Genomic DNA, 23,102 nt, shown 5'->3' with positions numbered 1-23,102 from the left:
GCCCAGCAACAGCCATGGCTGGATGCAGAGAGCTGCCTCTGATTGGCTGGAAGTTCTCACTTGGTACTTAATCTTTTCTCTGTTCACATGGGATGTGGACGTCGCTGGCTGGCCAACATTTATTGCCCATTGCTAGTTGCTCTGAGAAGGTGGTGGTGAGCTGCCTTCTTGATCCTCTGCAATCCATGTGCTGTAGGTTGACCCACAATGCCCTTAGGGAGGGAATTCCAGGATTTTGACCCAGTGACACTGAAGGAACAGCAACAGTTTTACACATGGATGGAGAGTGCTTTTGAGGGAACTTGCAGTTGATGAGTTCCCAACTCTTTACAGACAACACAACAATGTATAAGATTGCATAAGGGTGGTATGGTATGGTGACTCAGTGTTTGGCACTGCTGCCTCAGTGCCAGGGCCCACTTTGGATTCCACCCTCGGGTGACTGTCTGTGTGCAGTTTGCACGTTCTCGCTGTGTCAACGTGGGTTTCCTCCAGGTGCTCACAATCCAAAGATGTGCAGGCTATGTGGATTGGTCATAGTAAATTGCCTGTAGTGTCCAGGGATGTACAGGTTAGGTGGATTAGCCCAGGAAATATCAAGGGTGGGGCAGGGGATGGGTCTGGGTGGGATGCTCTTTGGAAGTTCAGTGTGGAATGGATGGGCTGAATGGCCAGAGTTGAAACCCAGGATCAGTCATGATCCTTTTGAGCGGTGGAGAAGCTCAAACGCACCAAATGGTCTACACTTGCTCCAGTTTCTTGCCTTCTTATGTTAACTGAATAGGTTCAGCTTTCTAACTGACTGAATTCACTGGCAGAAAGAGGAGTTGTATTGAATTTCCTTCCAAACATTTCTTAGCCACAAACCTATTCTCTCACACACAACATAACTAGCTTGCTGATAAAGTTCGATAGCATTAGCGACTGAAAGCAGGATTAATATATTGTGAGCTGTAAATACAGTAGGTATAGAAAATTCAACAATGCCACATAGTAAATCAGTTTGTATACAGAATGGTATTACCGACTCAACGACGAAAAATTCAATATTTAGGACTTTTAAACAACGAAAAATACAATAGCTCTGAAGGTTCATGTTTCAAGATGAAAGAAGTAACAATTACATTTGTCTAGAATTACATGGAAACCCAGAAAATAGGAGCAGCAGTAGGCCATTTGGCCCTTTGTGTCTGTTCTGCCATTCATTGTGATCACAGATGATGATCCAACTCAATAACCTGTTCCTGCTTCTCTCCATATCCTTGGATCCCTTCGACCCCAAGGGCTGCATCCAACTTCTTGAAAACATTTAATGTTTTGGCCTCAACCACTTTCTATGGTAGTGAATTCCACAGGTTCACCACTCTCATGGGGGTGGACAAATTTCTCCTCATCTCAGGCCTAAATGGTTTAAACACGCCCCCCACCCACCCTTCTTAGACTACGATCCCTGGTGCTGTGCTCTCCTGCCATTGGGAAAATCCTTCCTGCATCTCCCCTGGTCCTGTTAGAATTTTATCGATTTCTACAAAATCCCTCCTTTTTTTTTCTAAATTCCTGTGAATATAATCCTGGCTGATCTGGTCTCTCCAACTGGATTTAACTAACGTCATCCTTGCATTTCTGTATAGTGGTGCATACTCCTCTTAAACGGATGTGCAGGTGCCGGTGTTGGACTGGGGTGGACAAGGTCAGAAGTCACGCAACACCAGGTTACAGTCCAACAGGTTTATTTGAAATTGCAAGCTTTTTGGAACACTGCTCCTTTGTCACCTTACTGGGAAGATGTGTCATAACTGTCCAGGGTGTTGCCGAGTCTGCACCTGGAGTGCTGTGCACAGTTTTGGTCCCCGTATTTAAGAAAAGATGCGTTGGCATTGGAGGCAGTTGAAAGGAAATTCAGAGATAGTAAGAACTGCTGATGCTGGAGTCTGAGATAACAAGGTGTAAAGCTGGAGGAACACAGCAGGCCAGGCAGCATCAGAGGAGCAGGAAAGTGATGTTTCGGGTCGGGACCCTCCTTCAGAAATGGAAATTGCCTAGGTTGATTCCTGGGATGAATGGGTTGCTTTCAAGGTGGTCAAACAGGTTTGGCCTTTACTCATTACAGTTTAGAAGAATGAGGGGTGATCTTATTGAAACATGTAAAATTCTGAGAGGCATTAACTGGGTAGAATTGAGAGGACGTTTCCACTAGTGCGGACGGTCATTCTAGGGGAGTTATTACAGAATAAGGGACACTCTTTTAAAACTGAGATGTATTCATTTACTCACTCACTCACATAAAGTCCTCCTCGCTCTTTCTCACCCACTCACTCACTCACTATCTCACATATGCTCTCATTTGCATTCATTCTCCACTATTGTGAGGAAGGAGATTTTTTGGGAAGGGCCAATTGAGTAGCAATTTAGTTTTAATTTTTATTTTATTTTGAAACTGTGCATAAGGCCATTCATAATAGAGAATGGTAATTTAGAGGTGAGTTTGATAATTGTTCTTGAAGTATGGTTGCTTGAATATATCACATGTACATAACAATGGGATTTAACTTTGGTCAATACAGAGAAATAATATTGAAATAATATTAATGATAAGATTCAGCCATGTAAAATCTTGAGGGGCCTTGACAGGGACACTACTGAGAGGCTGTTGTCCCTGTGGGAGAGACTAGAAATGGAGGACACAGTTTGAAAGCAAGAGGTCTTACCTTTGAAACCGAGATGAGGAAACATGTTTCTCTTAAAGGGTCATTCGTCTATGAAATTTTCTTCCTCAGAAGCGATGGAAGTAGGATCGCTGAATAATGTTAAGTCTGAGAAGGGAGTCAAAGAATATTAGGATTAGACAGTGAAGTTCAATTGAAGCTACAAACATGATCATATCGAATGGCACAGCTGGCTCAAGGGGCTGAATGGCTTGGTTCTGCCCCTAATTCTAATGCAATATGTATACATGTATCCTCACCTCACCCCTCTTCATCTCACCCCATCATCACACTCTTCTATTCCCTTCTGCCTCATGTAGGGGTAACAGGAAGGTTTGATGAGGGTAATGCTGCTGATTTGATGCACCGAGATCTCCAGAGAGTGTTGATACAGTGCAAAACAACAGCCTTGTGAGGAGAGTAAAGTAAAGGGTCCTGGTTTCAAAGGGATAGCAGCAATGTGGATTCAGCATTAGCTAAGTGATAGGAGGTTGGAGAAACTTGGGTTGTTCTCACTGGAACGACGGAGGTTGAGGGGCGACTGATAGAGGTCTACAAGGTTATGAAGGCCATGGATAGAGTGAGCAGTCAGAAGCTTTTTCCCAGGGTGGAAGAGTCAGTTACCAGGGACCATGGGTTTAAGGTGTGAGGGGAAAGGTTTAAAGGTGATGTTTGAGGCAGGTTTTTTTACACAGAGGGAGGTGGGTGCCTGGAACTCACTGCTGGGGAATGTAGTGGAAGCAGATACGATAGTGACTTTTAAAGGGCGTCTTGACAAATACATGACTAGGATGGGAATAGAGGGATACAGTCCCCGGAAGGGTAGGGGGTTTTATTTGTGATGGGCAGCATGTCGGTGCAGGCTTGGAGGGCCGAAGGGTCTGTTCCTGTACTGTAATTTTCTTTGTTCTCTGTTCTTTGAAACAGAGAGTAATGACCACGGGATCATTTTCAGGTTGGAGGATGGTTTGTAGCGGAATTCTGCAGGAGTGAGTATAGGGACCCCTGCTTTTCCTGATATGTATGAATGATCTGGATCTTGGTGCTTAGTGAGCAGTTTTGGAGATTGCAGATGACTCAAAACTTGGAAGAATTATAAACTGTGAGGAGGACAGTGTGGAATTCCAAAGGGACATTGGCAAATTGGTGGATTGGGCAGAGAGGTGGCAGGCAAAAGGTGTGAGGTGATGCACTTTGGTTGGAAGAACATTGAAAGGCAATACAAAATGGGGGTGCAGGAGCAGAGGGACCTGGGTATATATGTGCACAGATTATTGAAGGTGGCCGGACAGGTGGAGGTAGCGGGTTCTTGGTTTTATTAATAGGGGCATAGAGTACAAGAGCAAGGAAGTGATGTTGAACTCATAGAAGGTACTATTAGACCTCAACTGGGATATTGTGTCTTGTTCTGGGTACCACATTATATAGAAAATATGAATGTATTGATGCATTGGAGAGAAAGGGCAGAAGCGATTTACAAAAATGGCTCCAGGAACAGGAAACTTCTGTTATGAAGATAGTTTGAAGAAGTTGGCACTGTTCCCTTTTTAGAGAAGAAGCCTGAGAGGAAAGAAGTTTCCAAAATCATGAGTGGGCTGGATAGAGTAGATAGGGAGAAGCTGTTCCCACTCCTAACAGAAACAAAAATGAGAGGGCGTAGATTTAAAGTAGAAATGTGGTGTAGGAAATTCCAATTGAGGCGTTCAAGAGCGTATTGGATGCTAATTTGGATAGAGACATAGAGGTGTACAGCACTGAAACAGACCCGTCAGTACAACTTGTCCATGCCGGCCAGATATCCTAAATTAATCTAGTCCCATTTGCCGGCATTTGGCCACATCCCTTTAAACCCTTCTTATTCATGTGCCCATCCTGATGCCTTTTAAATGTTGTCATTGTACCAGCCTCCACCACTTCCTCTGGCAGCTCATTCTATACACGCACCACCCTCTGTGTGTGAAGAAGTTTCCCCTTAGGTCTCTTTTAAATCCTTCCCCTCTCACCTTAAACCTATGCCCTCTAGTTTTGGACTCCCCAACCCTGAGGAAAAGACCTTGACTATTCACCTTACACATACCCCGCATGATTTTATAAACCTCTATAAGGTCACCCCCTCAGCCTCTAACATTCAAGGGAAAATAGCCCCAGCCTATTCAGCCTTTCCCTATGGCTCAAACCCTCCAACCCTGGCAACAGCCTTATAAATCTTTTTAAGTTTCACAACATCTTTCCTAAACCAGGGAGACCAGAACTGAATGTGGAACTCCAAAAGTGCCCTAACCAATATCTTGTACAGCCACACATAACCTCCCAACTCCTATATTCAATGTACTGACCAATGAAGGGAAGTGTACCAAACACCTTCTTCACTATCCTATCTACCTGCGACTCCACTTTCGAGGAACTATGAACCTGCACCCTAAGGTCGCTTTGTTCCTCAGGACCTTACCATTAAGTGTACAAGTCCTGCCCTGATTTGCCTTTCCAAAATACAGCACCTCACATTTATCTAAATTAAACGCTATCTGCCACTTCTCAGCCCATTTGCCCATCTGATTAACATCCCGATATACTCTGAGATAACCTTCTTCGCTGTCCCCTACACCTTTAATTTTGATGTCGTCTGCAAACAGATGCAATAACGTACAGGGATATGAGGATAAAGCAGGAGACTGGCATGAGGCGATGATGTTCAAATGAAGATCCAGTGCGGGCATGATGGGCTGAATGGCCTCCTCTGTGCTGTAACAATTCATTGATTCTGCACTTCCCTTTACAGCCCCTTTATTAAACAGCGCGATGCGCTCCAGTAATATGTGGTAATGAACTCCCGACTCTCGCCACTCTCAAGGTCAAGAGGTCGATGGCTCACTGCAGGCGAATAAAGACAAAAAGAATAACTCCAGTGAAACAAAGCTCTAAAGTTGTGCTCCCACAGTGAATGCGCTCAGTGCTCTGCATTTCCAGCTGTAATTTCACCTGCTGATTACTGCACAACAACAAAGGTTGAGGAGCGAACTGCAGGGTGGAAATGTGAATCGGTGATAATAAGGGAGAGCAGCAGGGATTCCCTATCCACTCCATCTCCTGAAATTATTCCTTGTCGGAGGAAGATGGCTTGAGGGGGCTGATAAGAAACCAGAGCGTAAATAAAAGCCAACATGTTGTCTGAAGTGGGAAACCTTCAGAATACGGCAATTCACAAACAAAGTGGGGCACAAACAAAGCTTCACATTCAGTCACATAGAATCGCTACAGACTGAAAGCAGGGCATTCGGCCCATCGAGTCCATACTGCCCCACTCCGAGAAACATCCCAACCAGACCCACCTCCCCGCCCCACTTCCCTATTCCTGTAACCCTGCATTTCCCATGGCTAACCCAACCAGCCTGCACATCCCTGGACACTAATTTAGCGTGGCCAATCCACTCTAACCTGCATGTCTCTGGACTGTCATATCACTGATCCCTGAGGATTTGCTGTGATCGGTTGTTTGTTTTTTGAAAGGTTTCAGGTCACTGGGTCGGGTAAAACAATGGCAACATGTTCAAATTTAATTGTAAAACATCCCACGTACTTGATAAAGGACACCCCTCACTCCCCTAGGGTGTTTGTTCTTTACACACTTTACTAAATGGCATCAGGGTGCCACGGCCAGGCTTCCCACTCGGCTAAGATCAGGCCTAAGATCAGCCTCAAAAACAATCCCGATTAATACATCCACTGCCAGTTCGAACATTCTGAACCCACGACCAGTTCCATCTGGAGGGACAAGGACAGCAGATACACAGGAACACCATAAAGCTCAACTTCTCCTCCAAGCCACTCACCATCCTGACTTGGAAATCTATCGCCGTTCCTTCACTGTCGCTGGGTCTAAATCCTGGAATTCCCTCCCTAATGGTATTGTGGGTCTACCTACAGCAAATGGACTGCAGCGGTTCAAGATGGCAGCTCACCACCACCTTCTCAAGGGCAACTAGGGATTGGCAAGAAATGCTGGCCAGCTAGTGATGCCCATATCCCCTGAACAAATAGAAATGCAGCAAATTTTGTTTTAACTGGCACTCTTGATGAATTGGCAAAAACTATATACCTCAAATACCACAAAGTTTAGTGCATTATTCTGTCCAATTGTTACAGTTTTTAATTTATTTATCTTAATGTAAATATACGCAAAATAACGACAGTTGATTCAATTTCGAGTCAATTTCTCCTCAAAAACTGTGATTTCCAAGTAATCGGTTGAGGGTGTGCGTGAGAAGAGTGTCTGCCGGTAAGTTTTATTTAAGGCGGAGTTGCATTATTTTTAAAGTGATTTTTGCACTAAGTAAAGTATAACAGCAAAGTGTACCTCCCCGCTCCATTATTTGTTTTTGCATTGATAGAGTCATAGAGATGTACAGCACGGAAACAGACCCTTCGGTCCAACTTGTCCATGCTGACCAGATTAATCTAGACCCATTTGCCAGCATTTCACCTATATCCCTCTAAACCCTTCCTATTCATGTTACCATCCAGACGCTTTTTAAATGTTGTAATTGTACCAGCCTTCACCACTTCCTCTGGCAGCACATTCCATACACGCACCACCCTCTGTGTGAAAAAATTGTCCCCTTCGGTCCCTTTTAAATCTTGCCCCTCTCACCTTAAACCTATGCCCTCTACTTCTGGGTTCCCCGCCTCAGGGAAAAGACCTTGGTTATTCACCCTATCCATGCCTCTCATTATTTTATAAACTTCTATAAGTTCACCCCTTAGCTCTGAAACTACAAGGACAATAGTCCCAGGCTTTTCAGCCTCTCCCTATTCTTCAAGCTCTCCAACCCTGGCAACATCCTCATAAATATTTTCTGAACCCTTTCAAGTTACACAACATCCTTCCTATAGTAGGAAGGCCAGAATTGCACGCAGTATTCCAAAAGTGGCCTGACCAATGTCCTGTACTGCCGCAACATGACCTCACAACTCCTATACTCAATGCACTGACCAATAAGGGCAAACATACCAAAAGCTGCCTTCACTATCCTCAGTTCTGATGGAGGGTCACCGGACCTGAAACGTTAACTCTGAATTTTTCTTCACAGATGCTGCCGGACCTGCCGAGCTTTTCCAGCAACTTCTGTTTTTGTTCCTGATTTACAGGATCTGCAGTTCTTTTGGTTTTTCCTGTCTACCTACAACTCCACTTTCAAGGAACTATGAACCTGCACTCCAAGGTCTCTTTGTTCAGCAACACTCCCCAAGACCTTACCATTAAGTGTATAAGTCCTGCCCTGATTTGCCTTTCCAAAATGCAGCACCTCGCATTTATCTAAATTAAATCATTACGTGGACCTCTTGATTGTCAGGAATATTTGTTCAATCAACACATTCCGAATCCCATAGCTGCCAGTTTGTAAAAGGTTAGCTGTGTGTTGAAATGAGATGCTTGGTGTTTGGGAGAAGGTCGGATGGGCATAGGATTTCTTGGATAGGCCATACATGAAGTTAAAACAACTGCAGTGAATGGCTTCCTTCTCTGTTGCACAATTCTATGATCTTATGATTGTATGTGATACAAATCACTCTGTCCTGTGCATTGTCACCAGAAAACCCCAAGAAGCTGCCTTGATTCATCCAGCAATCCAATGACACAAGCCCAATGATAGAAACTTGTGCATTAGTTTGGTTGAGAAAACCATGAAGCTCGTGCATTTGTAGAGCTATACACCATAGAAGGATACTATTTGACCCATCTTGCCAATTCCTGTCCTTCAAAAATTGTATCTAATCAATCCCGCTTTCTATTTTCTTTCCCCTTAGCCCTGCAAATCTTTGAGTAGCTATTCCATTCCATTTGAATGTGATTATCGAATCTGCTTCCATCATCCTTTCAGGCAGCACATTTTGTGTCCCGTAGTAAAAGGCATCTTCCTCACAAGACCATAAGACATTGGAGCAGAAGTTAGGCCATTCAGCCCACCCAGTCTGCTTTGCCATTCAATCATGGCTGATAAGTTTCTCAACCCCATTCTCCCGCTTTCTCCCCGTCACCCTTGATCCCCTTGACAAACAAAAACCTATCTGTCTCCAACTTAAATGTACTCAATGACCTGGCCTCCACTACCTTCTGTGGCAGTGAATTCCATAGATTCACCACTGTCTGGCTGAAGAACTTTCTCCTTATCTCCGTTCTAAAAGGTCTTCTCTTTACTCTAAGTATGTGCCCTTGGGTCCTATTCTCTCCTACCAATGGAAACATCTTCCCAACACTCACTCTGTCCAGACTATTTAGTATTCTGTAAGTTTCAATTAGATTCCACCCCCCACATCCTTCTAAACTCCATCCAGTATAGACCCAGAGTCCTGAAACGTTTCTCATATGTTAAGCTTTTCATTCTTGTGATCATTCTTGTGAACCTCCTCTGAACACGCTCCATGGCCAGTACATCTTTCCTGAGATATGGGGCCCAAAACAGTGCACAATGCTCCAAGTGTGGACTGACCAGAGTCTTATAGAGCGTCAGTAGTACATCCCTGCTTTTATATTAAAGTACTCTCAAAATAAATGCCAAAGTTGCAGTTGCCTTCCTGACTACTGACTCAACCTGCAAGTTTACCTTAAGAGAATCCTGGAATAGAACTCCCAAGATTCTTAGATAACAAGATGTAGAGCTGGATGAACACAGCAGGTCAAGCAGCATCAGAAGAACAGGAAAGCTGACATTTCGGGTCTGGACCCTTCTTCAGAAATGGGTCTCCCAAGATTCTTTACACTTCAGGCTTCTGAATTTTCTCCCCATTTAGAAAATAGTCCGTGCTTTTATTCTACTTACCAAAGTACATGACCTCACACTTCCCACATTGTACTCCATCTGCCACTTCTTTGCCCACTGTCCTAACCTGTCCAAATCCTTCTGCAGCCTCCCTGCATTTATACTACCTGTTCCTCTACCTATCTTTGTATCATCTGCAAACTTAGCCAGAATGCCCTCAGTTCCTTCTCTAGATCATTAATGTATAAAGTGAAAAGTTGTGGTCCCAACACTGACCCTTTTGGAACACCACTTGTCATCGGCTGTCATCCTGAGAAAGGCCCTTTTATCCCCAGTCTCTGCTTTCTGCCAGACAGCCAATCTTCTATCCATGCTAGCACCTTGCCTCTAACACCATGGGCGCTCATCTTACTCAGCAGCCTCCTGTGTGGCACCTTATCAAAGGCCTTCTTGATGTCCAGGTAGATAACATCCATCGGCTCTCCTTGGTCTACCCTGCTCATTACTTCCTCAAAGAATTCTAGCAGATTTTTCAGACATGATCTCCCCTTGATGAAGCCACGTTGACTTTGACCTCTTGTACCATGCACTTCCAAGAATTCAGAAATCTCATCCTTTACAATGGACTCTAAAATTTTACCTATGACCGAGGTTAGGCTAATCGGCCTCTAATTTTCCGTCTTTTGCCTTACTCCCTTTTTATACAGGGGTGTAACGTTAATGATTTTCCAGTCCTCTGGGACCCTCCCTGACTCTAACGATTCCTAAAAGATCACAACTCACGCCTCCAAAATCTCTTTAGCTAACTCCTTAAAGACTCTGGGGTGTAGTCCATCTTGTCCAAGTTATTTGTCCACCTTCAGGCCAATCAGTTTTACTAGCACTTTTTCCTTGGTGATGGCCACCATACTCAGCTCTGCCCCCGACTGTCTCGAATTTTTGGGAGATTACTCGTGTCTTCTACTGTGAAGACTGACGTGAAATAATTATTCAGTTCCTCAGCCATTCCCTTGCTCCCCACTACTATCTCTCCACTGTCATTTCCCAGTGGTCCAATGTCCACTTTTGCCTCTTTTGCCCTTTATATATTTAAAGAAGCTCTTTCAGTTCACCTTTATATCACGGGCTAGCTTACCCTTGTATTTAATCTTCTCCCTCCTTATTTCTTTTTTTGTTGCCCTCTGTTGGTCTTTGTAAGCTTCCCAGTCCTCTGGTTTCCCACTGCCCTTCACCACATTATATGCTTTCTCTTTTGCTTTTATGCTATCCCTGACTTCCTTAGTCAGCCATGATCTCATCCTCCCTGTACCATGCTTCTTTTTCCTAGGGATGAATTTTTACTGTGTCTCCTGAATTATTCCCAGAAACTCCTGCCATTACTGTTCCACCGTCTTTCCTGCTAGGCTCCTCTTCCAGTCAATTCTGCCCAGCTCCTCCCCTATACCTCTGTAGTCGCATTTATTCAACTGTAATACCATTACCTCTTATTCTATCTTGTCCCTCTCAAATTGCAGAGTAAATTCTATCATATTATGATCACTGCCTCCTAAGGGTTCCTTCACCTTAAGCTCCCTTATCAAGTCTGCCTCATTGCACAACACTGAATCCAGTATTGCCTGTTCCCTAGTCATCTCTCTGGTTTCTCAGCCACATATTGTAAATCTGTGCCTCTGAATTGCACCAAAGGCCCTCAAAATGTTTGTGCCTCTTTTTAAATCTTTGTTCAATATCATTTAATCTGAGGACAGCAATTGCTAAAGTCTCTCCTGGTAACTGAAATCTTGTAACGGCATTGTTCTGATCAGCATCTTCTGCAATTCTATTCAGGCCATGGCATTCTTCTTAAAATGTGGCTTTGGGCATTGAACACAATCCTGCAGCTGAGGCCTAACCAGTCATTTGTGACATTTTGTTTCTGAAGCACATTTATATATTAAAGACACTTGCTCAGCGATCTGCTTCTCTACATTAAGTGGAGACTGCAAATAATCTTGATGACAATGAATGGCAGCTCTGCTCTTCTGCAAGTACCAAACAGTACTAGAACAGTAGATGTTAGCTACAGGTGATTGGGTAATGGAGAAGATGCATAGTTAGTGATCAAACAGCACATGGAGAGCTGCAACAGAAAGGCCAGTTTACCCTGACTGACTCAGTAGTCAGGTTCAGCAAGGATGTTGAGGTGCCGGTGTTAGACTGGGGTGAACAAGGTCAGAAATCACACGACACCAGGTTACAGTCCAACTGTTCTGAGGGAGGGTCACCGGACCCGAAACGTTAACTCTGTTTTCTCCTCCACAGATGCTGCTAGACCTGCTGAGCTTTTCCAGCAACTTTGTTTTTATAGTCCAACAGGTTTGTTTGAAATCACAAGCTTTCAGAGCGCAGCCCCTACGTCAATAAACCTTTTGGACTACAACCTGGTGTCGTGTGACTTCTGACTATATTCAGCAAGTACTGAGAATTTGTCAGTGCATTGTTACAATTTTCCTCAACTGCTCCACACACTCGGTGTCCGTGGGTGGAAATGTTTCTCCGGATTTCCCTGTTGAATTTTTTTACTATTTTGACTTTGTGTATTGCATTGCTCAGATCTCACCTGAAAGTGGCAACATTGTCACTGCGAATATTTTCTCAAGACCATAAAGATTCTCAACACCCCTGGCGCCAGAGCGATGATACCACTAGACTGGTAATCTGCAACCCATGCATTCCACAGATTCATGGCCCTTTGAGCAAAGTAATTCCTCCTCATTGCTGTTTTAAATCTGCTGCTTGTTATCCTAAAAATATGACCTCTAGGTGCCCCACATGATGAAACAACCTGTGTACAACTACTTTATCAACCCCCTTTACCATTTTCTTAATTAGATATCCTCTCATCCTGCTAAGATAGATTTCTGAGGGTGCAAGTTTATCTCACAGATACGTCAAACTATGTATCCAGGAACTTAAAAAGCATGATCAAAATATTCTGAATTCCAAATGCATAATTTAGATAAATCCATGACTAGCAAAGGGATCGATTACCTGGAAATGTTTGCGAAGAACGCTTCTATATTACAAAAGTGAATGCACTTTGCAAGCTTGGCATCATGATGTCCTGAAGTCACGAAGGAGGCCGTATAAATGAAAGGTTCTTTCTTTCTGTACTGCAATTGAGGCATTACACAAAAGCATTTATTAATTGTTCACATTACAACAAATCTACACTCGTTGTAAGTACAGGTATTAAAAAAAAAACAGAAGAAAACATGAGACATTTTGTCAGAGAGAAAGCATTGTTCACCAAGACAGCACTAACTGTTATATAACACTGGAGGTGGAATCAAATTGCTGCTGATATTCTTGCACAAAGGCTGTGTATCGCTCTTCACAGGGAGTCTTTCTCATTTCTACCTTTTAATATGCCCCACTTAATGAAAGAGTAAGCAAAGCAAGAAAGGTCCTTGTGCGTATGAATGGCAGGACTCCTGTGGTCACTAAGTGCAAGAGGCCCATGTTGACTGTGAGTGCTGTTATGTTACTGCGTTCCCAATGGTTCCCAGTATTTAATGATATTCTTCTAAACTCTGCCTTTCAGAAACAAAAGGAGCCCCTGAAAGCACGAAAATCAAGAGGGCTTCAAGCAAGCTCGTGGAAACAAGGTGAGGTGAATTCTAAAATTAGTCAGAACGGTGCGCCCAATGAGAGTTCTCTTCACCGTTATCTGCTTGCGTAGTCTATCAGACTGACTGAGCCCACAGTCCTGTGCTCTTTATCATTTCTCATTCAGTCTTGTGATGTGGGCATCACTAGAAAGGCTGGAATTTGAGGTTGTTGACTTGCTCGCCGAGCTGGCTTGTTTTTGTTCAGCTTGGCGAGCGAGTCAACAACCTCATCCACAACCCGAGCTACAGATCTTCGCCAATACTTTAGGCTCGCATTTTTTACTGACCTATAAGGTGATCTTAGGAATCCTAGTAAGTCACAGTGAATTAGTCTTCAGGCACTGGAGGAGGCTATGATTGGATCCATGTCCACCATCCGATCAGGCAGTGCATTCCAAATCCTCAACACTTGTTACCTCCCATGGTTTCATGCTAATCATTTTAAATCTGTCCTTTTCGTTTTGAATTGCACTTTCTAATCAAATTACAAAGCTAGGGAACAAAGGGATTTTCTGGTGCCATGAGAGAGCTGTCAGAATGGAAATATGATGCCGTGATTCTGATCAGAAGCTCAGAAAGTCAGAGTTCTCTCTTTTTGTAAAGTGTGGGGTGGCAATTTGTGTGAGATCGTCCCTCTTCAGAAAATCCAGTCCATTGTTTGCCTCAATATTCTGAAAACATTTTAATCAATTCCCTCTCAGCCTGCTAAATGCTGAAGCATACAACCTCAGATTCCCTTTAACACAGCCTGTCCCTAGTGATGTCTCTGAGGGATCTAGAGGTCTAAGCCGATACTATCAGGACATTAGTTCAACTGCCACCATAACAAATGGTGAAATTACCATCTTAACTCAACTTTTTAAAATCTGGAATGGAAAGTAACGGGAACTGTGAAATTATGGGTCTTAACATTATCATCATTAATCAACAAATGTTCTTCAGGGAAGAAAATCTGCTATCCTTACCGGGTCTGCCCTATATGTGACTCCAGGCCCACTGCAATGTGATTAACTCTTCAGGTTTTCTGAAGAAGGGTCTAGGCCCGAAACGTCAGCTTTCCTGCTCCTCTGATGCTGCTTGGCCTGCTGTGTTCATCCAGCTCTACACCATTCAACGCAAATGTTAGGAAGCACATCTGCACATAAAGTTTGGATAGATGTTTGAACCCTCTTCCACAAATAGCAGTAGAAGCAGGATCAGTTGTTAATTTTAAATCTGAGATAGATAAAGCTTTGTTAAGCAGAGGTATTAAGAGACATGGGCCAAAGGCAGGTAGATGGAGTTAGGTCACAGCCATGATCTCATTGCGGGCTATGTCAAAAATTACACAACACCAGGTTATAGTCCAATAGGTTTATTTGAAATCACAAGCTTTTGGAGCACTGCTCCTTCTTCAGGTGTGACCTGAAGAGGCAGCAAGGCTCCGAAAGCTTGTGATTTCAAATAAACCTGTTGGACTATAGCCTGGTGTCATGTGATTTTTGACCTTGTTGACCTCAGTCCAACACCAGAACCTCCACCTCATTGAGGGCTGAATGGCCTACTCCTGTTCTATGTTCCTATGTATCCAGGATGAGGCAGATCAGGTTTTAATCTGTTGAACCCTTTCTATGGTTGAATAAATTTATAGCAGTGTATTCTGTAGGGTGTCACTTCAACAGTACAAAAGAAGCTAAAAATTCCAGTGTTAAAACTCACGGTTTGTGCTTGCTTTATGAACTCACTAGTTCTGTCACTGCCTACACAACCCCCTGCCTTTTCAGAAAGAGGTAACTTATTTGTGGAAGCTGAATTTTCAATGACCACAAGTACTCAATGGAAGCTAGTTCAGATTGTGTTTCGTAGGCTTCTGTGACAGGAATATTTACTGTAGGAGCTGCCAATTGGGACAGCATAGTCCTGTGGAGTTAATTCTGTTGTTTAACCAAACTGTGCCGCTTTGAAATTTTGATATAGTTACAACGAAAATGAGTCAGATACAGGGGAAGTACTTTTTTAAATTCATTCATGGGACATGGACATCATTGGCTAGGCCAGCATTTATTGCCCATCCCTAATTGCCCAGAGGGCAGCTAAATATCATCTACATTGCTGTGGGATTGGAGTCACGTATAAGCCAGACCAGTTAAGGATGGCAGATTTGAGCGAATACAATGGTTTTTATAGTAACTGACAGTAGTTACTTGGTCACCAATAGATTAGCAAATAGATTAATAAAGTTATAATATATGATATGAAATAATACATACACTATACATTAATAATATAAGATATTATATGTTAACACTCATTAATGACCATTCTGCATTTCCAGATTCCAGTCACTTTCTTCCCACACTCCCTCTCTTTCACACTCTCCACACTGTCCCCCACTCTTTCTCTCCCTCCAGTTTCTGATCTTAGTTTCCACATTTCCCCCCCAATGTCTCTGCATCATCAGCTCTAATTGTATTTCCAAATTACAGACCTATTTCTATGCTCTGCCTCACTATATCCCAATCACTGTCTCTCTCCATTTCTGCAATAAAAACAGAACATTCCAAAGAAACTCAGGAGGTCTGGTGGCAGTTGTGAAAAGAGACAAAGAGTTTAATGTTTCAAGTCCAACATATACTTTCTTCAGAATGCCATTGCTTTGCAATGCATTTCTTCAGCCTTGTTCACTGAGTATATTCTTGATCCCATCTCCAAATGTTGCATAATATCTGTGCTCTAAAGTCCATTCCTGGTCCTCGATTAGTTGCTCAATACTCCACCCAGTTCTGAACTCTCTCTTGCTCCATTTACCCTTTTGGTATTTTATTTCAAAACCTCAAAACTCTGTCTCCATTACATTTTATATCCCTCTTCATCCTAATCCTATGTTTTCTCCCCGCATCACATTTCCTTCCTCTGTCTACATTTTTGTTCTCCATATGCTGGATACCCCAGTTTCCTATTTCATAATAACATAGCTAACCTCCAACCCATACCGCTTTTCAGTGGAATCATGATTGATTTCCACATCCTTTGCTGTTTGTTGAGGTTTGTTGATTATCGAAAGTTAAGTTTGAAAACATGTACCAACAGATTTAGGAACAGCTTCTTCGCCACTGTTATTAGACTATGGATGGACTCTCATCCATTAGAGTTGATCTTTCTCTGCATCTTCTCTCTGTAGCTGTAACACAACATTCTGCATTCTGTTGTATTTTCCTGATGTGCTCATGTAATGTATGATTTGTCTAGATGGCATGCAAAACGATACTTTCCACTGTATCTTGGTACATGTGTCTATAATAAATCAAATTAGGGTGGCATGGTGGCTCAGTGGTTAGAACTGCTGCCTCACAGCGCCAGGGACCCAGGTTCAATTCTACCCCCGGGCCACTGTCTGTGTGGAGTTTGCATATTCTCCCTATGTCTGCGTGGATTTGCTCCAGTTTCCTCCCACAGTTGAAAGATGTGCAGGGTAGATGGATTGGCCGTGCTATATTGCCCCTAGTGTCAAGAATGTTTAAGTCAGGTGGGTTAGACATAAGGCAATGATGCTCCCCAGAGGGACAGTGTGGACTTGTTGGGCCAAATGGCCTGTTTCCACACTTTAGGAATTCTATGATTTTTCAAATCAAATTTTGTTTTCAGCTATCTTGCTCAAAGATGACCAAGTCTTCTGGCTTGTCCAGCTATTATTAATGTCCCTTTCATTTCGTTTTCTGGATAAACATATTCTGGAGTTGCGAACATAATCATAGAACCACCCACAGTGTGGAAACAGGCCATTTGGCCCAATGAGTCCACACCACCCCTCTGAAGGGCATCCCACCCAGACTCATTCCCCTACCCCTGTATTTCCCATGTCTAACTGACCTAACCTAAACATCCCTGGGCACTATGGCATGGCCAATCCACCTACGCTGCACACCTTTGTTCTGCGGGAGGAAACTGGAGCACCCGGAGGAAACCCACATAGACATGGGGAGAATACGCAAACTCCACACAGACAGTGGCCCAAGGGTAGCATTGAACCCGGGTCCCTGGCGCTGTGAGGCAGCAGTGCTAACCACTGAGCCACCATGCCACCCAGCTTCTCCAAGTTGGAGTTGGTTAGGTCAGTTCGCTGGATGGGTGGTTTGTGTAGTAGAGTGATATGAACAACATGGCTTCAACTCCACTGCCAGCTAAAATCACTGAAATTAGGAATTTAGTGTTACTTGCATTTGTGAAAATACAGTAGAATGCTTATAAGTTGCCACAAAAGCCACACCACTTAATTACGTAAATTATATATTAAAAGAGACAAAGTTCAGACAAATATCTTTTTTTCTTCATTCCGAGGGCTCCTGGCTTCATGAACTAACCACTGCCAAAGGCTGGGCCCTGCCCAACTGCTGAGGATCGCGGGGCTTCTCAAAGCTGCCAAGTACTGGGAGCCTGTTGATACTGCAGAGGACAGGGGTCTCTCAAAATCGCCAAGGACTGGGGGCCCCTCAAAACTTCTAGAACTAGGGGCCTGCCAAAACCGCTGAGGACTGGGGCCTATCGAAACTGCCAATGACAGGGGGTCTGCCACAACCTCTGTCCAACATCCGAGGGCCAGGGGCCTCTCGAAACTGCCAAGGACCGGGACCTGTTGAAACTGTTGAGGACCCGGGGCCGTCCTGCCTTCTCATGCTGATCGTTAGAATAATCCATTGCCAGTCGTCCCTCTCTAATGAGCAAGTGGGACAATGGTGTCTTCAGTTTGGAAACATAGAAACGTGGAAAATGCTGTGAATTTACTTACTGTGAGTCAGCAGGTTGTAGATTTGAGATCCATTCCAGTGACTAAGGGAGTGCAGCACTGTCAGAGCTGCCATCTGCCAAACGGGCCACAAAAAATCTCATGGTACTGCTTCAGAGAACAATAGCCTATTGCTTTATTTATTTGTCAAGCAACCAACATAACATCTGGTCATAATATCATTGCATTCCTCTGTACAATTTGGTTGCAATGTCTTCTATACAACAATGATCACTTTTAAGCAGAGTTTCACTGACTTTAAAGTGCTTTAGAAAATACTAATGCTGCAAGAAAATTGCACAGAGCTCTCTCTGAGAAGACATTTCTCCAACTTTCTCTTTTAAATCTTTCTCATGACTGAAATAAAAATGTCCCGATCCATTTATAATGTAAATTAAGTTTGAGCATAGGTTTGGCCTCCTCACAAAAAGAAGGATGTACATATCCAGTGAGGGTGCAAATAATGTTCTTTAGGGATGGAAATCTGCTGTCCTTACCCAGTCTGGCCTACTTGTGACTCCAGACCCACAGCAATGTGGTTGACTATTAACTGCCACCTGGGCAATTAGGGATGGGCAATAAATGTTGGCCTAGCCAGTGACATCCACATCCTGTGAAAGAATCAAAAATATTAAAAAAAAAGAGTTTCGTTTCAATCTTTTTCTGCTAAAATGGAAAATTTCACATCTTTGCTGGACCACTTGATCCATCTTTACCATCTGAAATAACTATGTCCCCTGGAGTTTAGAAAAATGATTGCTGATCGCTTTGAAAAACATGCAGGATTTGAGAGGAGGGACGTGGGAAGGGCTGTTTCCCCTGAGCTGGAGAGTCTAGCACTGGACATTGGTCCAGGTTGAGGGCCACAATGAGGAGAAATTTCTTCACTCAGAGGGTTGTGAATCCGTGGAATTCTTGACCCCAGACCATTGTGGGTGGCCAGATCCTGAGCTCATTCAAACCTGACTGCAATGGGTTTATAAACTCCAAGTGAATCCCAGGAAACGATGGTGTGATGAGAGTTGAGTGGAAGATCATAACGGCTTGAGACATGTCATCTTTTCTTTCTACCATCTTTTATGTTCCGCTAGATCACCACAATCTGCATTGTCCTCTTCGTTAAACTAAAGGTTCAGTTTTTCTAGTTCTCACATTTTTGTTTTCCAGCTCAACTTGCTGACTAGCATTGTACCCTCTCTAAACCTGATCTTGATTCCACCAGTGCAGTACCATTTCTACACATTGTCACAAATTCGAGCACATACATCAGTTCATTATTGTCCCTTGGCTTTGATATTAACAAGTGGCTCAGTGGTTAGCACTGCTGCCTCTACAGCACCAGGGAACCGAGTTTGATTCCACCCTTTGGTGACTGTCTGTGTGGAGTTTGCATGTGTGAGTTTCCTCCGGGTGCTCCAGTTTCCTCCCACAGTCCACAGGTGTGCAGGTGTGCAGGTTAGGTGGATTGGCCATGCTGAATTGCCCGTAGTGTTCAGGGATGTGCAGGTTAGGCGGATTGGTCATGGGAAATTCAGGGTTGCAGGGAAATGGTAGGGGGTTGGGTCTGGGTGGGCCAAATGGCCTGTTTCCACACTGTAGGGATTCTGTGGTAACTCCCGGGAAGTTAAGAACCTTTTCTCTTAATAGCATGAGCAAAGTTGTGGTGCTGCTTTTGATGGCTTTTGACCTGTTAGTCCTGAATCCCAAAGTAATCCCGGTAACCCATTTATGAATGTATATGACAGTCAGTCAATGACAGAGCAAGGCAATGTGTGTGGGGGATGGTGGCAGGTGTGTTGCTGTTTGGGTTGCTTTATATAAGGCCTTCAAGATTCTGGGGTAACCTTTTCATGATGTCAGAGAGCGCACATCACTGAGTATAAATAGCCAGTTATACCTGTGATTGCCATGTGTAGCAGTATTCATCATTAATTTATAATAAATCAAGTTGCAGCCTGAAGGCAGTTCCAGGCATGGCTTCTCCTGGACCAGCTTGTAAAGAACCCAAACTCATGTTGTGGCATTGAACCACACGATAAAAGACATGTGACTCTAGGCTCTCAGTCATGTGGTTGACTCTGAAAAGACCTAACAAGTCACTAAGTGCTAGTCTCACACATGAAACCCAATTCCCATAGATGAGGCTGGAGAGTGGGACTAGTGGGGTAGCTCTTTCGGAAGCTGGTGCAGATACCATGGATCAAATGGCTTGTAAATTCTATGATTTTAAGACCATAAAACATAGGAGAAAAAGTATGCCATTCCGCCCATCAAATCTGCTCCACCATTCAACAGATCACAGGTGATCTGACAATGTTCAGCTCGAATTTCTTGCCTTTCCCCGATAATCCTTGATTCCCTCACTGATTAAAAATCTTTCTTAGCCTTGCATATGCTGAACCACCCGTCCTCAACAGCCCTCTGTGGTAAAGAATTCCACAGATACCAATACTCTCTGGGATTCCATAAAAGAATAAAGGAAAAAAAAAAGACGTTGTCGGTCTGTTGACAAAGTTTCAGGGATGGCAGGACCATTTTGTGAGCTTCCAGTCCATTCTGGTTTTATTTCAGATCTCTAGTAATCAATTTTTATTGAACGATAGATCACGCACAGCAATCATATGGGACAATTTGATCTACACTTGGAGGATAATGGGTTATGATCTTATTACAAGCTAGCATGCAGAGGAACCCTCTCAGTTCTCTGTCTAGTTTACTCACAAATTAATGTCTCTGTGCAACAATACAAGGAACAACTTTTTTTTTATTCCTTCCCCAGGGCTTTGTCTTCCTTCACTCTACTTCATCTTCATAAAATTTATCTCCCTTCATCGTCTTAATTTATCCCTAATTTGGTTGACAATGCTACTTTGGTTTCATCAATGTCATTTGGATCCCATACTCTTGTCACTGACTCTCAGCTGGATCTTGGCTCTTAAAATTTGACCCAACTGTTTGACAGGTAGAATTCAGACAGCATAGCAAACAACATGATGGCCAGTTTGAGCATGCTTAGTCTGAGCTGGGGTCACCACATTATAGAAAGCGTGTGGCTCCTTAAAACTACCAAAAACAAAACGCCCTGCACGAGAAAGGAAATTCTGGAGAAATTCTACAGGTCCTGCGAAAGCAGAAGCAGGAGCTAATGCTTCAAGCCCAACTCTTCCTCAGAATCCTCTCCCCTTCAAAGAAAGATTTTTTTTTGAAAAGTGTACTCACCAGAATGGGAAGGCGTAAGAACATGTTTGAAGATTTAAATCAACAATTGCTGTGGAAATGAGCTGATAGTTCTTGATACACATTTGAGGGTTATGGGAAAAAGGCAGGAAAGTGGAGTTGAGGATGATCAGATTAGCCATGATCTCATTGAATGGCAGATCAGACTCGATGGGCTGAATGGCCTACTCCTGTTCCTTCATGTTATTACGACGCACTCCAGGAACCAATCAGAGATTGTGCACCGTGTAGTTCAGAGAATTTGATCATGTGAGCAGTTGCCATGTGACCAAAGTATAAAATCAGGTGAAAAACTCTGATTAAGATAGTTAACAAGACAAGTCACCCTGGGAGCAGATCAGCCCTGGCCAGATCAAATCAGATCCAATCAACAGCCCCAGATGTCATCTTAGTCTGATTAATAACTATTTGAAATGATTTTTTATTGCTTACAGAATTTAGATGTTTTGGCTATGAGGCCGTTGGATTTGTGGTTCAATTGTGCCAATTGAAATTCCCAATCTCCTGGACATTACAAACGTAAGAGATCATCGTAATGCCTTGAATTCACAGATAAATGAATAGTCAGGAAGTAGAGGGATACAAACCATGTTGAGGCAAAAGGTTTTTAGTTTAGAAAGGTGTCATGTTTTAGTGCAGTGTTGACGAGCTGAAGGGCCAATAATGCTTGTGCTGTATTGTTCTTTGCTCTTTGTTCTTCCTTGTTCCAATTACCACTCACCTCTCCTCCTGACTGCCACCTCCCCCCTTCACAATCTCCCTGTCCCCTGTTCTGATCACCCCCTCCAGATCACCCATTCCCCGAACTCCCTCCCCACAAACATAACCTTCTCCTGCTCATCCCTTAATCATCTCTTAAGCATCCACCTCTCCCTTGTAGGTCTGACCCTCTTCCTACCTGCCTCTGCCTCTCCCAACTACACTCTGCTTCTTCTATGAAGCAAGCATTGAACATTCAAAAACAGAGTACCACATGAGAGGGGAAGGTAATGGCCTGATGGTATTATTGCGAGACTGTTATTCCAGAAGCTCGGCTAATGTCCTGGGGACCTGGATTTGAATCCCATCACTGTAGCTGGTGGAATTTGAATTTGGATAAATTTGAATTCAATTTTTAAAAAAAAATCTGGAATTATGAATCTACTAGTGACTATGAAATCCACTGATCAGGAACAGCCTATCTAGCTCACTGATGTCCTTCAGGAAAGGAAATCTGCCATCTTCATCTGGTCTAGTTTACATATGACCCCAGATCCATAACAATGTGTCAACTGCCCTCTGAAATGGCCTAGAAAGCCACTCAGTTTAAGGGCAACAGGGAACAGGCAATAAATCTGTGAAGGAAGAAACAGAGTTAATGTTTCAGGTCCGGTGACCCTTCCTCAGAACAGTTCTGAGGAAGAGTCAGCGGACCTGAAACGTTAATTCCGTTTTTCCCTTCACAGATGCTGCCAGACCTGCTGAGCTTTTCCAGCAACTTTGTTTTTGTTCCTGATTTACAGCATCCGCAGTTCTTTTGGTTTTTAACAGGCAATAAATGCTGGCCAGCCAGTGATGCCCACGTTGCCCGAGTGAATAAAAGAAATGCAGTCAGATTTCCTATTTTTTGGATAAGATAATAAATCAACACTTTCCTGACCTTTATGTTTAGCTGACCATTGCTGTTGAGATCATGGAGCTGTCTTCTGTGAGCTGACCAATATTCATCTGGTCTAAGGAACCCGAAACATTAACTCTGATTTTTTTCCTTCACAAATGCTGTCAGACCTGCTGAGCTTTTCTAGCAACTTCTGTTTTTGTTCCTGATTTACAGCATCCGCAATTCTTTCGGTTTTTAATTAGAACATTGCTATCTGTGTGCATATTGCTTCCTGCACTTCCTGCGCGATAACAGGGACTATACTTTAGAAGTACACCTTTGGTTGTAAAGCAGATTAGCATGTCCTGAGATAACAAGGTGTAGAGCTGGATGAACACAGCAGGCCAAGCA

The sequence above is a fragment of the Rhincodon typus genome, chromosome 3, assembly GCF_021869965.1.
Source record: "Rhincodon typus isolate 14 chromosome 3, sRhiTyp1.1, whole genome shotgun sequence".
Taxonomy (NCBI): domain Eukaryota; kingdom Metazoa; phylum Chordata; class Chondrichthyes; order Orectolobiformes; family Rhincodontidae; genus Rhincodon; species Rhincodon typus.
This window is presented reverse-complemented; position numbering follows the sequence as displayed.